Below are 14,376 nucleotides of genomic sequence, written 5' to 3' on the forward strand. Positions count from 1 at the left end.
GGTGGTATGGCCGTAGACGGGGGCGGGGGCCGCGGGCTGCCTCTTGAGGCCCAGTTTCGCTGGCGCTGGCGCCTTAACGCCAGCCTGGCGGCCGGCCCGCCCCGGCAGGGCCCCCTCGCCCGCCCAGGCAGGGGGAACGGAGGTCTCGGGTATCGGGCGGCGGCGGAGGGTTTGGCGACCACCTCCCAGCCCAGGGCGGCCGTGACCCGGCAAACCCTTCGGCGCTTGGCGCCCCGCCCAACATCCCGCACGTCGCCCACAGGGACGTGGCCCCGGAGGCTTCAGGGCCCGGGGCCCGCGGTCCCTTGGGCATCGGCCCTGCCCGCCCACGCGGCGCTAGGCGCAGCCCGGCCGCAGCCCGGGCCGGCCCTCCAGCCCGACAGCAGCTGGCCCGAAGCCACTGGGAGCCACCATTGAGTCGCCACGGCCCCTCAGCCCCGGCAAGGCCACCCTTGCCCCCACACGCCCCGCCGAGCTCAGGACCCCGCCCCTGGTGGCCGGCAGGCCCGGGGAAGCGGCCCCTGCCCTCGATCCCGCTCCCGCACCCGGCCGCGGTGACACGCCAGAGGGGCGGGTTGGGGGTGGGGCTTTTGTCGGAGGGAGCTGTGGAGGGACACACCGGCACACAGGTGGCGGCGCCGGGGCTGGGCGCCGGTGGGGGCGGCCAGGTGCAGGTCGAGGGGCTCGCGGGCCGAAAGGACGGCAACTGGGCCCGCGGCGGAGTCTGGGTCTGGAGGGCTCTGAGCCTCCATCCGCTCTGGTGCCTCGGGGCTACCGGCCCGAAGCCTGGTAGCGCGACACCCCACCGGCCCACAGACGTAGCCTCCCCAGCTGTGCTCACAGCGAGTCCAACCGCAGCCTGCACCCCTCCACGGGACACTTGGATTACTCCCGCGATCCCCACGAGGTGCGGCACCCGGCGGCCGAATGGGCTGAGATCCTGCCCTTGCGGCGCCCTGTGGCCACCTCCGCCTCCCTCACGGTACTGGCCGAGGCCTCGGACCAGCGGGCCCCGGCTCCCAGCTCAGCGCTGCTCCTCCGCCCCTCTCACCTCCTGCCCGACGTCCAGGCTACCGAGCACCCTCCACCCCCGCCCACCTTCATGCCACTCAGCCGGAACCCAGGAGGCAATGCCAACTACCAGGTGTATGACAGTCTGGTGCTGAAGCGGCAACCGCAGGAGGACCAAGCGCGGGCCAACTCGCTGCTACCTTCCACCTCGGCCTCCAGGCCCTCTCTGCACGGGAGCCAGACTGGGAAAATGAACTTACCAGCAGCAAATGGGGGCGGGGGCAGGGGCAGGGGGCGGCAGGGCATGGAGAGAGGAATAAAGAGCGCCAGAGTCCAGGAAACATTGGTGGTCTGTGGCTTGGAAGCGCCACTCCTTCTGCCAGCCTGGGTCCCTGCGCTTGGCTTCCTGCAATAAGAAGCCAGTGTCCCCTTCTTGGCCTGAGGGTCCCTTTGGTTTAGTGGCCACAGTTCTGCCAGCAGGCCCTTCCTTGTCCTATACCATGCACTAAGTACATCTGCAGCTGCAGACTCCAAACCCCTGGTCTCTGGGCACCTCCTCTGTGTCTCAGCTGTCCCTGTCCACAGAGAGCCTCATACAAGAAGTTGCTTCCAAACTGGGAGGTTCCACATCTGGGCAGGTCCAGCTCCAGGCCCAGTGAAGGGCATGAAGAAGGCTGAGGCTCTGGACTCCAGCCAGGCCTTCAGCAGGCCTCTGAGGCCCAGGTCTTCCTAGTCTCAAGAGGGGCCAAGAGACGCAATGTGTCATTTGAACAAGTGAGTCAGTGGGCGGTGAGCGAATGAATGACCGCTCGAGGGGATGTATGCCGGCCACCGGGCCCTGTTTGACTGTCCAGGCTCAGCTTACCTGACCCTGGTTACCAGGGAATGCCACTCTGGGCCCTCCTTTTCATCCCCCTCCCTCACTGTGACCTCACCACCTGCCCCATTATGACCCAGTCTGGCTCCCAGTTAAAACTGGAGGGCAGGGGGCCCAGGCAGTCCTGGGACCAACGGCCATGGGTGAGCGAAACTACTACCGAGCCGAGCCGTTCACTGGCCCCATCCCCAGGAAATGCCAGGAGCAAGGATACTCAATTCTTCTGAGCCCAGTCAGCTTCATCTTGCTCAACGTGGGGATCAACGTGGTGACTATGGTCAGGGCAGGATCTGTGCAGCGCGGTTGGGGGAGCCCTGGGGTCTTGAAGGGGCTGAGGTGGGAGGGCTGCTGGGGTGTGACCGGACAAGGGTTGGATTTCAGGGCTCACCCTGCTCCCGGCCTCCCCCCTCCCCTTCTTCCCTCAACTCTGGAGGCATCTGAAGAGATTCTTGCGGGCACTTTTCAATCGTATTTTCCACAAAGGTGAGTGGGCGCCGGCGTGGGTTCAGGGGATGTGGGCCTGTCCCCTTTCTTCTATCCCTGCCTTGATTCTCAGCCCCTCAGGAACCCAGGCCCTGACCCATCTCGCCTTTCCCCACAGACAAGCAAGCCAGCTGTGTAGGCAGCCATCGCATGTGCATGCGCTGCTCCGTGGATCCCAAGAACCTGTGCTCAAGAGTTTCTTCCCGCTTCTGCCATCGCCCAAGCTTCCTGCTCGGGCAGGCAAACCACCTTGACTACTGCCTGCAGCGGGGCCCGGCGGGGGCGGAGCCGGCGGCCCCCGCCGCGGGCGAGTAAAGGAGAAGGCGGGCGGAGCGGGAGGCAAAAAGCCTACAGCACCCGGTATTCCCAGGCGGTCTCCCATCCAAGTACTAACCAGGCCCGACCCTGCTTAGCTTCCGAGATCAGACGAGATCGGGCGCGTTCAGGGTGGTATGGCCGTAGACGGGGGCGGGGGCCGCGGGCTGCCTCTTGAGGCCCAGTTTCGCTGGCGCTGGCGCCTTAACGCCAGCCTGGCGGCCGGCCCGCCCCGGCAGGGCCCCCTCGCCCGCCCAGGCAGGGGGAACGGAGGTCTCGGGTATCGGGCGGCGGCGGAGGGTTTGGCGACCACCTCCCAGCCCAGGGCGGCCGTGACCCGGCAAACCCTTCGGCGCTTGGCGCCCCGCCCAACATCCCGCACGTCGCCCACAGGGACGTGGCCCCGGAGGCTTCAGGGCCCGGGGCCCGCGGTCCCTTGGGCATCGGCCCTGCCCGCCCACGCGGCGCTAGGCGCAGCCCGGCCGCAGCCCGGGCCGGCCCTCCTGCCCGACAGCAGCTGGCCCGAAGCCACTGGGAGCCACCATTGAGTCGCCACGGCCCCTCAGCCCCGGCAAGGCCACCCTTGCCCCCACACCCCCCGCCGAGCTCAGGACCCCGCCCCTGGTGGCCGGCAGGCCCGGGGAAGCGGCCCCTGCCCTCGATCCCGCTCCCGCACCCGGCCGCGGTGACACGCCAGAGGGGCGGGGTGGGGGGGGGGCTTTTGTCGGAGGGAGCTGTGGAGGGACACACCGGCACACAGGTGGCGGCGCCGGGGCTGGGCGCCGGTGGGGGCGGCCAGGTGCAGGTCGAGGGTCTCGCGGGCCGAAAGGACGGCAGCTGGGCCCGCGGCGGAGTCTGGGTCCGGGCCGGCCACCCCGGGAGCGTCTGGGGTGCGGCTGCCTTCCAGGGCCGCCTTCTGGCCGCCTGGCCGGCCGGGCCGGCGGGGAGCGCCCCCGCCCGCGCGCGCCGTGGTGGGAGGGGCCTGAGGAGGTGGGGCCTGCAGCGGGGCCCGGCGGGGGCGGAGCCGGCGGCCCCCGCCGCGGGCGAGTAAAGGAGAAGGCGGGCGGAGCGGGAGGCAAAAAGCCTACAGCACCCGGTATTCCCAGGCGGTCTCCCATCCAAGTACTAACCAGGCCCGACCCTGCTTAGCTTCCGAGATCAGACGAGATCGGGCGCGTTCAGGGTGGTATGGCCGTAGACGGGGGCGGGGGCCGCGGGCTGCCTCTTGAGCCGCAGTTTCGCTGGCGCTGGCGCCTTAACGCCAGCCTGGCAGCCGGCCCGCCCCGGCAGGGCCCCCTCGCCCGCCCAGGCAGGGGGAACGGAGGTCTCGGGTATCGGGCGGCGGCGGAGGGTTTGGCGACCACCTCCCAGCCCAGGGCGGCCGTGACCCGGCAAACCCTTCGGCGCTTGGCGCCCCGCCCAACATCCCGCACGTCGCCCACAGGGACGTGGCCCCGGAGGCTTCAGGGCCCGGGGCCCGCGGTCCCTTGGGCATCGGCCCTGCCCGCCCACGCGGCGCTAGGCGCAGCCCGGCCGCAGCCCGGGCCGGCCCTCCTGCCCGACAGCAGCTGGCCCGAAGCCACTGGGAGCCACCATTGAGTCGCCACGGCCCCTCAGCCCCGGCAAGGCCACCCTTGCCCCCACACCCCCCGCCGAGCTCAGGACCCCGCCCCTGGTGGCCGGCAGGCCCGGGGAAGCGGCCCCTGCCCTCGATCCCGCTCCCGCACCCGGCCGCGGTGACACGCCAGAGGGGCGGGGTGGGGGGGGGGGCTTTTGTCGGAGGGAGCTGTGGAGGGACACACCGGCACACAGGTGGCGGCGCCGGGGCTGGGCGCCGGTGGGGGCGGCCAGGTGCAGGTCGAGGGGCTCGCGGGCCGAAAGGACGGCAGCTGGGCCCGCGGCGGAGTCTGGGTCCGGGCCGGCCACCCCGGGAGCGTCTGGGGTGCGGCTGCCTTCCAGGGCCGCCTTCTGGCCGCCTGGCCGGCCGGGCCGGCGGGGAGCGCCCCCGCCGGCGCGCGCCGTGGTGGGAGGGGCCTGAGGAGGTGGGGCCTGCAGCGGGGCCCGGCGGGGGCGGAGCCGGCGGCCCCCGCCGCGGGCGAGTAAAGGAGAAGGCGGGCGGAGCGGGAGGCAAAAAGCCTACAGCACCCGGTATTCCCAGGCGGTCTCCCATCCAAGTACTAACCAGGCCCGACCCTGCTTAGCTTCCGAGATCAGACGAGATCGGGCGCGTTCAGGGTGGTATGGCCGTAGACGGGGGCGGGGGCCGCGGGCTGCCTCTTGAGGCCCAGTTTCGCTGGCGCTGGCGCCTTAACGCCAGCCTGGCGGCCGGCCCGCCCCGGCAGGGCCCCCTCGCCCGCCCAGGCAGGGGGAACGGAGGTCTCGGGTATCGGGCGGCGGCGGAGGGTTTGGCGACCACCTCCCAGCCCAGGGCGGCCGTGACCCGGCAAACCCTTCGGCGCTTGGCGCCCCGCCCAACATCCCGCACGTCGCCCACAGGGACGTGGCCCCGGAGGCTTCAGGGCCCGGGGCCCGCGGTCCCTTGGGCATCGGCCCTGCCCGCCCACGCGGCGCTAGGCGCAGCCCGGCCGCAGCCCGGGCCGGCCCTCCAGCCCGACAGCAGCTGGCCCGAAGCCACTGGGAGCCACCGTTGAGTCGCCACGGCCCCTCAGCCCCGGCAAGGCCACCCCTGCCCCACACCCCCCGCCGAGCTCAGGACCCCGCCCCTGGTGGCCGGCAGGCCCGGGGAAGCGGCCCCTGCCCTCGATCCCGCTCCCGCACCCGGCCGCGGTGACACGCCAGAGGGGCGGGGTGGGGGGGGGGCTTTTGTCGGAGGGAGCTGTGGAGGGACACACCGGCACACAGGTGGCGGCGCCGGGGCTGGGCGCCGGTGGGGGCGGCCAGGTGCAGGTCGAGGGGCTCGTGGGCCGAAAGGACGGCAACTGGGCCCGCGGCGGAGTCTGGGTCTGGAGGGCTCTGAGCCTCCATCCGCTCTGGTGCCTCGGGGCTACCGGCCCGAAGCCTGGTAGCGCGACACCCCACCGGCCCACAGACGTAGCCTCCCCAGCTGTGCTCACAGCGAGTCCAACCGCAGCCTGCACCCCTCCACGGGACACTTGGATTACTCCCGCGATCCCCACGAGGTGCGGCACCCGGCGGCCGAATGGGCTGAGATCCTGCCCTTGCGGCGCCCTGTGGCCACCTCCGCCTCCCTCACGGTACTGGCCGAGGCCTCGGACCAGCGGGCCCCGGCTCCCAGCTCAGCGCTGCTCCTCCGCCCCTCTCACCTCCTGCCCGACGTCCAGGCTACCGAGCACCCTCCACCCCCGCCCACCTTCATGCCACTCAGCCGGAACCCAGGAGGCAATGCCAACTACCAGGTGTATGACAGTCTGGTGCTGAAGCGGCAACCGCAGGAGGCCCAAGCGCGGGCCAACTCGCTGCTGCCTTCCACCTCGGCCTCCAGGCCCTCTCTGCACGGGAGCCAGACTGGGAAAATGAACTTACCAGCAGCAAATGGGGGCGGGGGCAGGGGCAGGGGGCGGCAGGGCATGGAGAGAGGAATAAAGAGCGCCAGAGTCCAGGAAACATTGGTGGTCTGTGGCTTGGAAGCGCCACTCCTTCTGCCAGCCTGGGTCCCTGCGCTTGGCTTCCTGCAATAAGAAGCCAGTGTCCCCTTCTTGGCCTGAGGGTCCCTTTGGTTTAGTGGCCACAGTTCTGCCAGCAGGCCCCTCCTGGTCCTATACCATGCACTAAGTACATCTGCAGCTGCAGACTCCAAACCCCTGGTCTCTGGGCACCTCCTCTGTGTCTCAGCTGTCCCTGTCCACAGAGAGCCTCATACAAGAAGTTGCTTCCAAACTGGGAGGTTCCACATCTGGGCAGGTCCAGCTCCAGGCCCAGTGAAGGGCATGAAGAAGGCTGAGGCTCTGGACTCCAGCCAGGCCTTCAGCAGGCCTCTGAGGCCCAGGTCTTCCTAGTCTCAAGAGGGGCCAAGAGACGCAATGTGTCATTTGAACAAGTGAGTCAGTGGGCGGTGAGCGAATGAATGACCGCTCGAGGGGATGTATGCCGGCCACCGGGCCCTGTTTGACTGTCCAGGCTCAGCTTACCTGACCCTGGTTACCAGGGAATGCCACTCTGGGCCCTCCTTTTCATCCCCCTCCCTCACTGTGACCTCACCACCTGCCCCATTATGACCCAGTCTGGCTCCCAGTTAAAACTGGAGGGCAGGGGGCCCAGGCAGTCCTGGGACCAACGGCCATGGGTGAGCGAAACTACTACCGAGCCGAGCCGTTCACTGGCCCCATCCCCAGGAAATGCCAGGAGCAAGGATACTCAATTCTTCTGAGCCCGGTCAGCTTCATCTTGCTCAACGTGGGGATCAACGTGGTGACTATGGTCAGGGCAGGATCTGTGCAGCGCGGTTGGGGGAGCCCTGGGGTCTTGAAGGGGCTGAGGTGGGAGGGCTGCTGGGGTGTGACCGGACAAGGGTTGGATTTCAGGGCTCACCCTGCTCCCGGCCTCCCCCCTCCCCTTCTTCCCTCAACTCTGGAGGCATCTGAAGAGATTCTTGCGGGCACTTTTCAATCGTATTTTCCACAAAGGTGAGTGGGCGCCGGCGTGGGTTCAGGGGATGTGGGCCTGTCCCCTTTCTTCTATCCCTGCCTTGATTCTCAGCCCCTCAGGAACCCAGGCCCTGACCCATCTCGCCTTTCCCCACAGACAAGCAAGCCAGCTGTGTAGGCAGCCATCGCATGTGCATGCGCTGCTCCGTGGATCCCAAGAACCTGTGCTCAAGAGTTTCTTCCCGCTTCTGCCATCGCCCAAGCTTCCTGCTCGGGCAGGCAAACCACCTTGACTACTGCCTGCAGCGGGGCCCGGCGGGGGCGGAGCCGGCGGCCCCCGCCGCGGGCGAGTAAAGGAGAAGGCGGGCGGAGCGGGAGGCAAAAAGCCTACAGCACCCGGTATTCCCAGGCGGTCTCCCATCCAAGTACTAACCAGGCCCGACCCTGCTTAGCTTCCGAGATCAGACGAGATCGGGCGCGTTCAGGGTGGTATGGCCGTAGACGGGGGCGGGGGCCGCGGGCTGCCTCTTGAGCCGCAGTTTCGCTGGCGCTGGCGCCTTAACGCCAGCCTGGCAGCCGGCCCGCCCCGGCAGGGCCCCCTCGCCCGCCCAGGCAGGGGGAACGGAGGTCTCGGGTATCGGGCGGCGGCGGAGGGTTTGGCGACCACCTCCCAGCCCAGGGCGGCCGTGACCCGGCAAACCCTTCGGCGCTTGGCGCCCCGCCCAACATCCCGCACGTCGCCCACAGGGACGTGGCCCCGGAGGCTTCAGGGCCCGGGGCCCGCGGTCCCTTGGGCATCGGCCCTGCCCGCCCACGCGGCGCTAGGCGCAGCCCGGCCGCAGCCCGGGCCGGCCCTCCTGCCCGACAGCAGCTGGCCCGAAGCCACTGGGAGCCACCATTGAGTCGCCACGGCCCCTCAGCCCCGGCAAGGCCACCCTTGCCCCCACACCCCCCGCCGAGCTCAGGACCCCGCCCCTGGTGGCCGGCAGGCCCGGGGAAGCGGCCCCTGCCCTCGATCCCGCTCCCGCACCCGGCCGCGGTGACACGCCAGAGGGGCGGGGTGGGGGGGGGGCTTTTGTCGGAGGGAGCTGTGGAGGGACACACCGGCACACAGGTGGCGGCGCCGGGGCTGGGCGCCGGTGGGGGCGGCCAGGTGCAGGTCGAGGGGCTCGCGGGCCGAAAGGACGGCAGCTGGGCCCGCGGCGGAGTCTGGGTCCGGGCCGGCCACCCCGGGAGCGTCTGGGGTGCGGCTGCCTTCCAGGGCCGCCTTCTGGCCGCCTGGCCGGCCGGGCCGGCGGGGAGCGCCCCCGCCCGCGCGCGCCGTGGTGGGAGGGGCCTGAGGAGGTGGGGCCTGCAGCGGGGCCCGGCGGGGGCGGAGCCGGCGGCCCCCGCCGCGGGCGAGTAAAGGAGAAGGCGGGCGGAGCGGGAGGCAAAAAGCCTACAGCACCCGGTATTCCCAGGCGGTCTCCCATCCAAGTACTAACCAGGCCCGACCCTGCTTAGCTTCCGAGATCAGACGAGATCGGGCGCGTTCAGGGTGGTATGGCCGTAGACGGGGGCGGGGGCCGCGGGCTGCCTCTTGAGCCGCAGTTTCGCTGGCGCTGGCGCCTTAACGCCAGCCTGGCGGCCGGCCCGCCCCGGCAGGGCCCCCTCGCCCGCCCAGGCAGGGGGAACGGAGGTCTCGGGTATCGGGCGGCGGCGGAGGGTTTGGCGACCACCTCCCAGCCCAGGGCGGCCGTGACCCGGCAAACCCTTCGGCGCTTGGCGCCCCGCCCAACATCCCGCACGTCGCCCACAGGGACGTGGCCCCGGAGGCTTCAGGGCCCGGGGCCCGCGGTCCCTTGGGCATCGGCCCTGCCCGCCCACGCGGCGCTAGGCGCAGCCCGGCCGCAGCCCGGGCCGGCCCTCCTGCCCGACAGCAGCTGGCCCGAAGCCACTGGGAGCCACCATTGAGTCGCCACGGCCCCTCAGCCCCGGCAAGGCCACCCTTGCCCCCACACCCCCCGCCGAGCTCAGGACCCCGCCCCTGGTGGCCGGCAGGCCCGGGGAAGCGGCCCCTGCCCTCGATCCCGCTCCCGCACCCGGCCGCGGTGACACGCCAGAGGGGCGGGGTGGGGGGGGGGGCTTTTGTCGGAGGGAGCTGTGGAGGGACACACCGGCACACAGGTGGCGGCGCCGGGGCTGGGCGCCGGTGGGGGCGGCCAGGTGCAGGTCGAGGGGCTCGCGGGCCGAAAGGACGGCAGCTGGGCCCGCGGCGGAGTCTGGGTCCGGGCCGGCCACCCCGGGAGCGTCTGGGGTGCGGCTGCCTTCCAGGGCCGCCTTCTGGCCGCCTGGCCGGCCGGGCCGGCGGGGAGCGCCCCCGCCGGCGCGCGCCGTGGTGGGAGGGGCCTGAGGAGGTGGGGCCTGCAGCGGGGCCCGGCGGGGGCGGAGCCGGCGGCCCCCGCCGCGGGCGAGTAAAGGAGAAGGCGGGCGGAGCGGGAGGCAAAAAGCCTACAGCACCCGGTATTCCCAGGCGGTCTCCCATCCAAGTACTAACCAGGCCCGACCCTGCTTAGCTTCCGAGATCAGACGAGATCGGGCGCGTTCAGGGTGGTATGGCCGTAGACGGGGGCGGGGGCCGCGGGCTGCCTCTTGAGGCCCAGTTTCGCTGGCGCTGGCGCCTTAACGCCAGCCTGGCGGCCGGCCCGCCCCGGCAGGGCCCCCTCGCCCGCCCAGGCAGGGGGAACGGAGGTCTCGGGTATCGGGCGGCGGCGGAGGGTTTGGCGACCACCTCCCAGCCCAGGGCGGCCGTGACCCGGCAAACCCTTCGGCGCTTGGCGCCCCGCCCAACATCCCGCACGTCGCCCACAGGGACGTGGCCCCGGAGGCTTCAGGGCCCGGGGCCCGCGGTCCCTTGGGCATCGGCCCTGCCCGCCCACGCGGCGCTAGGCGCAGCCCGGCCGCAGCCCGGGCCGGCCCTCCAGCCCGACAGCAGCTGGCCCGAAGCCACTGGGAGCCACCATTGAGTCGCCACGGCCCCTCAGCCCCGGCAAGGCCACCCTTGCCCCCACACGCCCCGCCGAGCTCAGGACCCCGCCCCTGGTGGCCGGCAGGCCCGGGGAAGCGGCCCCTGCCCTCGATCCCGCTCCCGCACCCGGCCGCGGTGACACGCCAGAGGGGCGGGTTGGGGGTGGGGCTTTTGTCGGAGGGAGCTGTGGAGGGACACACCGGCACACAGGTGGCGGCGCCGGGGCTGGGCGCCGGTGGGGGCGGCCAGGTGCAGGTCGAGGGGCTCGCGGGCCGAAAGGACGGCAACTGGGCCCGCGGCGGAGTCTGGGTCTGGAGGGCTCTGAGCCTCCATCCGCTCTGGTGCCTCGGGGCTACCGGCCCGAAGCCTGGTAGCGCGACACCCCACCGGCCCACAGACGTAGCCTCCCCAGCTGTGCTCACAGCGAGTCCAACCGCAGCCTGCACCCCTCCACGGGACACTTGGATTACTCCCGCGATCCCCACGAGGTGCGGCACCCGGCGGCCGAATGGGCTGAGATCCTGCCCTTGCGGCGCCCTGTGGCCACCTCCGCCTCCCTCACGGTACTGGCCGAGGCCTCGGACCAGCGGGCCCCGGCTCCCAGCTCAGCGCTGCTCCTCCGCCCCTCTCACCTCCTGCCCGACGTCCAGGCTACCGAGCACCCTCCACCCCCGCCCACCTTCATGCCACTCAGCCGGAACCCAGGAGGCAATGCCAACTACCAGGTGTATGACAGTCTGGTGCTGAAGCGGCAACCGCAGGAGGACCAAGCGCGGGCCAACTCGCTGCTACCTTCCACCTCGGCCTCCAGGCCCTCTCTGCACGGGAGCCAGACTGGGAAAATGAACTTACCAGCAGCAAATGGGGGCGGGGGCAGGGGCAGGGGGCGGCAGGGCATGGAGAGAGGAATAAAGAGCGCCAGAGTCCAGGAAACATTGGTGGTCTGTGGCTTGGAAGCGCCACTCCTTCTGCCAGCCTGGGTCCCTGCGCTTGGCTTCCTGCAATAAGAAGCCAGTGTCCCCTTCTTGGCCTGAGGGTCCCTTTGGTTTAGTGGCCACAGTTCTGCCAGCAGGCCCTTCCTTGTCCTATACCATGCACTAAGTACATCTGCAGCTGCAGACTCCAAACCCCTGGTCTCTGGGCACCTCCTCTGTGTCTCAGCTGTCCCTGTCCACAGAGAGCCTCATACAAGAAGTTGCTTCCAAACTGGGAGGTTCCACATCTGGGCAGGTCCAGCTCCAGGCCCAGTGAAGGGCATGAAGAAGGCTGAGGCTCTGGACTCCAGCCAGGCCTTCAGCAGGCCTCTGAGGCCCAGGTCTTCCTAGTCTCAAGAGGGGCCAAGAGACGCAATGTGTCATTTGAACAAGTGAGTCAGTGGGCGGTGAGCGAATGAATGACCGCTCGAGGGGATGTATGCCGGCCACCGGGCCCTGTTTGACTGTCCAGGCTCAGCTTACCTGACCCTGGTTACCAGGGAATGCCACTCTGGGCCCTCCTTTTCATCCCCCTCCCTCACTGTGACCTCACCACCTGCCCCATTATGACCCAGTCTGGCTCCCAGTTAAAACTGGAGGGCAGGGGGCCCAGGCAGTCCTGGGACCAACGGCCATGGGTGAGCGAAACTACTACCGAGCCGAGCCGTTCACTGGCCCCATCCCCAGGAAATGCCAGGAGCAAGGATACTCAATTCTTCTGAGCCCAGTCAGCTTCATCTTGCTCAACGTGGGGATCAACGTGGTGACTATGGTCAGGGCAGGATCTGTGCAGCGCGGTTGGGGGAGCCCTGGGGTCTTGAAGGGGCTGAGGTGGGAGGGCTGCTGGGGTGTGACCGGACAAGGGTTGGATTTCAGGGCTCACCCTGCTCCCGGCCTCCCCCCTCCCCTTCTTCCCTCAACTCTGGAGGCATCTGAAGAGATTCTTGCGGGCACTTTTCAATCGTATTTTCCACAAAGGTGAGTGGGCGCCGGCGTGGGTTCAGGGGATGTGGGCCTGTCCCCTTTCTTCTATCCCTGCCTTGATTCTCAGCCCCTCAGGAACCCAGGCCCTGACCCATCTCGCCTTTCCCCACAGACAAGCAAGCCAGCTGTGTAGGCAGCCATCGCATGTGCATGCGCTGCTCCGTGGATCCCAAGAACCTGTGCTCAAGAGTTTCTTCCCGCTTCTGCCATCGCCCAAGCTTCCTGCTCGGGCAGGCAAACCACCTTGACTACTGCCTGCAGCGGGGCCCGGCGGGGGCGGAGCCGGCGGCCCCCGCCGCGGGCGAGTAAAGGAGAAGGCGGGCGGAGCGGGAGGCAAAAAGCCTACAGCACCCGGTATTCCCAGGCGGTCTCCCATCCAAGTACTAACCAGGCCCGACCCTGCTTAGCTTCCGAGATCAGACGAGATCGGGCGCGTTCAGGGTGGTATGGCCGTAGACGGGGGCGGGGGCCGCGGGCTGCCTCTTGAGCCGCAGTTTCGCTGGCGCTGGCGCCTTAACGCCAGCCTGGCGGCCGGCCCGCCCCGGCAGGGCCCCCTCGCCCGCCCAGGCAGGGGGAACGGAGGTCTCGGGTATCGGGCGGCGGCGGAGGGTTTGGCGACCACCTCCCAGCCCAGGGCGGCCGTGACCCGGCAAACCCTTCGGCGCTTGGCGCCCCGCCCAACATCCCGCACGTCGCCCACAGGGACGTGGCCCCGGAGGCTTCAGGGCCCGGGGCCCGCGGTCCCTTGGGCATCGGCCCTGCCCGCCCACGCGGCGCTAGGCGCAGCCCGGCCGCAGCCCGGGCCGGCCCTCCTGCCCGACAGCAGCTGGCCCGAAGCCACTGGGAGCCACCGTTGAGTTGCCACGGCCCCTCAGCCCCGGCAAGGCCACCCCTGCCCCACACCCCCCGCCGAGCTCAGGACCCCGCCCCTGGTGGCCGGCAGGCCCGGGGAAGCGGCCCCTGCCCTCGATCCCGCTCCCGCACCCGGCCGCGGTGACACGCCAGAGGGGCGGGGTGGGGGGGGGGCTTTTGTCGGAGGGAGCTGTGGAGGGACACACCGGCACACAGGTGGCGGCGCCGGGGCTGGGCGCCGGTGGGGGCGGCCAGGTGCAGGTCGAGGGGCTCGTGGGCCGAAAGGACCGCAACTGGGCCCGCGGCGGAGTCTGGGTCTGGAGGGCTCTGAGCCTCCATCCGCTCTGGTGCCTCGGGGCTACCGGCCCGAAGCCTGGTAGCGCGACACCCCACCGGCCCACAGAGGTAGCCTCCCCAGCTGTGCTCACAGCGAGTCCAACCGCAGCCTGCACCCCTCCACGGGACACTTGGATTACTCCCGCGATCCCCACGAGGTGCGGCACCCGGCGGCCGAATGGGCTGAGATCCTGCCCTTGCGGCGCCCTGTGGCCACCTCCGCCTCCCTCACGGTACTGGCCGAGGCCTCGGACCAGCGGGCCCCGGCTCCCAGCTCAGCGCTGCTCCTCCGCCCCTCTCACCTCCTGCCCGACGTCCAGGCTACCGAGCACCCTCCACCCCCGCCCACCTTCATGCCACTCAGCCGGAACCCAGGAGGCAATGCCAACTACCAGGTGTATGACAGTCTGGTGCTGAAGCGGCAACCGCAGGAGGACCAAGCGTGGGCCAACTCGCTGCTGCCTTCCACCTCGGCCTCCAGGCCCTCTCTGCACGGGAGCCAGACTGGGAAAATGAACTTACCAGCAGCAAATGGGGGCGGGGGCAGGGGCAGGGGGCGGCAGGGCATGGAGAGAGGAATAAAGAGCGCCAGAGTCCAGGAAACATTGGTGGTCTGTGGCTTGGAAGCGCCACTCCTTCTGCCAGCCTGGGTCCCTGCGCTTGGCTTCCTGCAATAAGAAGCCAGTGTCCCCTTCTTGGCCTGAGGGTCCCTTTGGTTTAGTGGCCACAGTTCTGCCAGCAGGCCCCTCCTGGTCCTATACCATGCACTAAGTACATCTGCAGCTGCAGACTCCAAACCCCTGGTCTCTGGGCACCTCCTCTGTGTCTCAGCTGTCCCTGTCCACAGAGAGCCTCATACAAGAAGCTGCTTCCAAACTGGGAGGTTCCACATCTGGGCAGGTCCAGCTCCAGGCCCAGTGAAGGGCATGAAGAAGGCTGAGGCTCTGGACTCCAGCCAGGCCTTCAGCAGGC

Source organism: Stenella coeruleoalba, assembly GCF_951394435.1.
Source record: "Stenella coeruleoalba genome assembly, chromosome: 19".
NCBI lineage: Eukaryota > Metazoa > Chordata > Mammalia > Artiodactyla > Delphinidae > Stenella > Stenella coeruleoalba.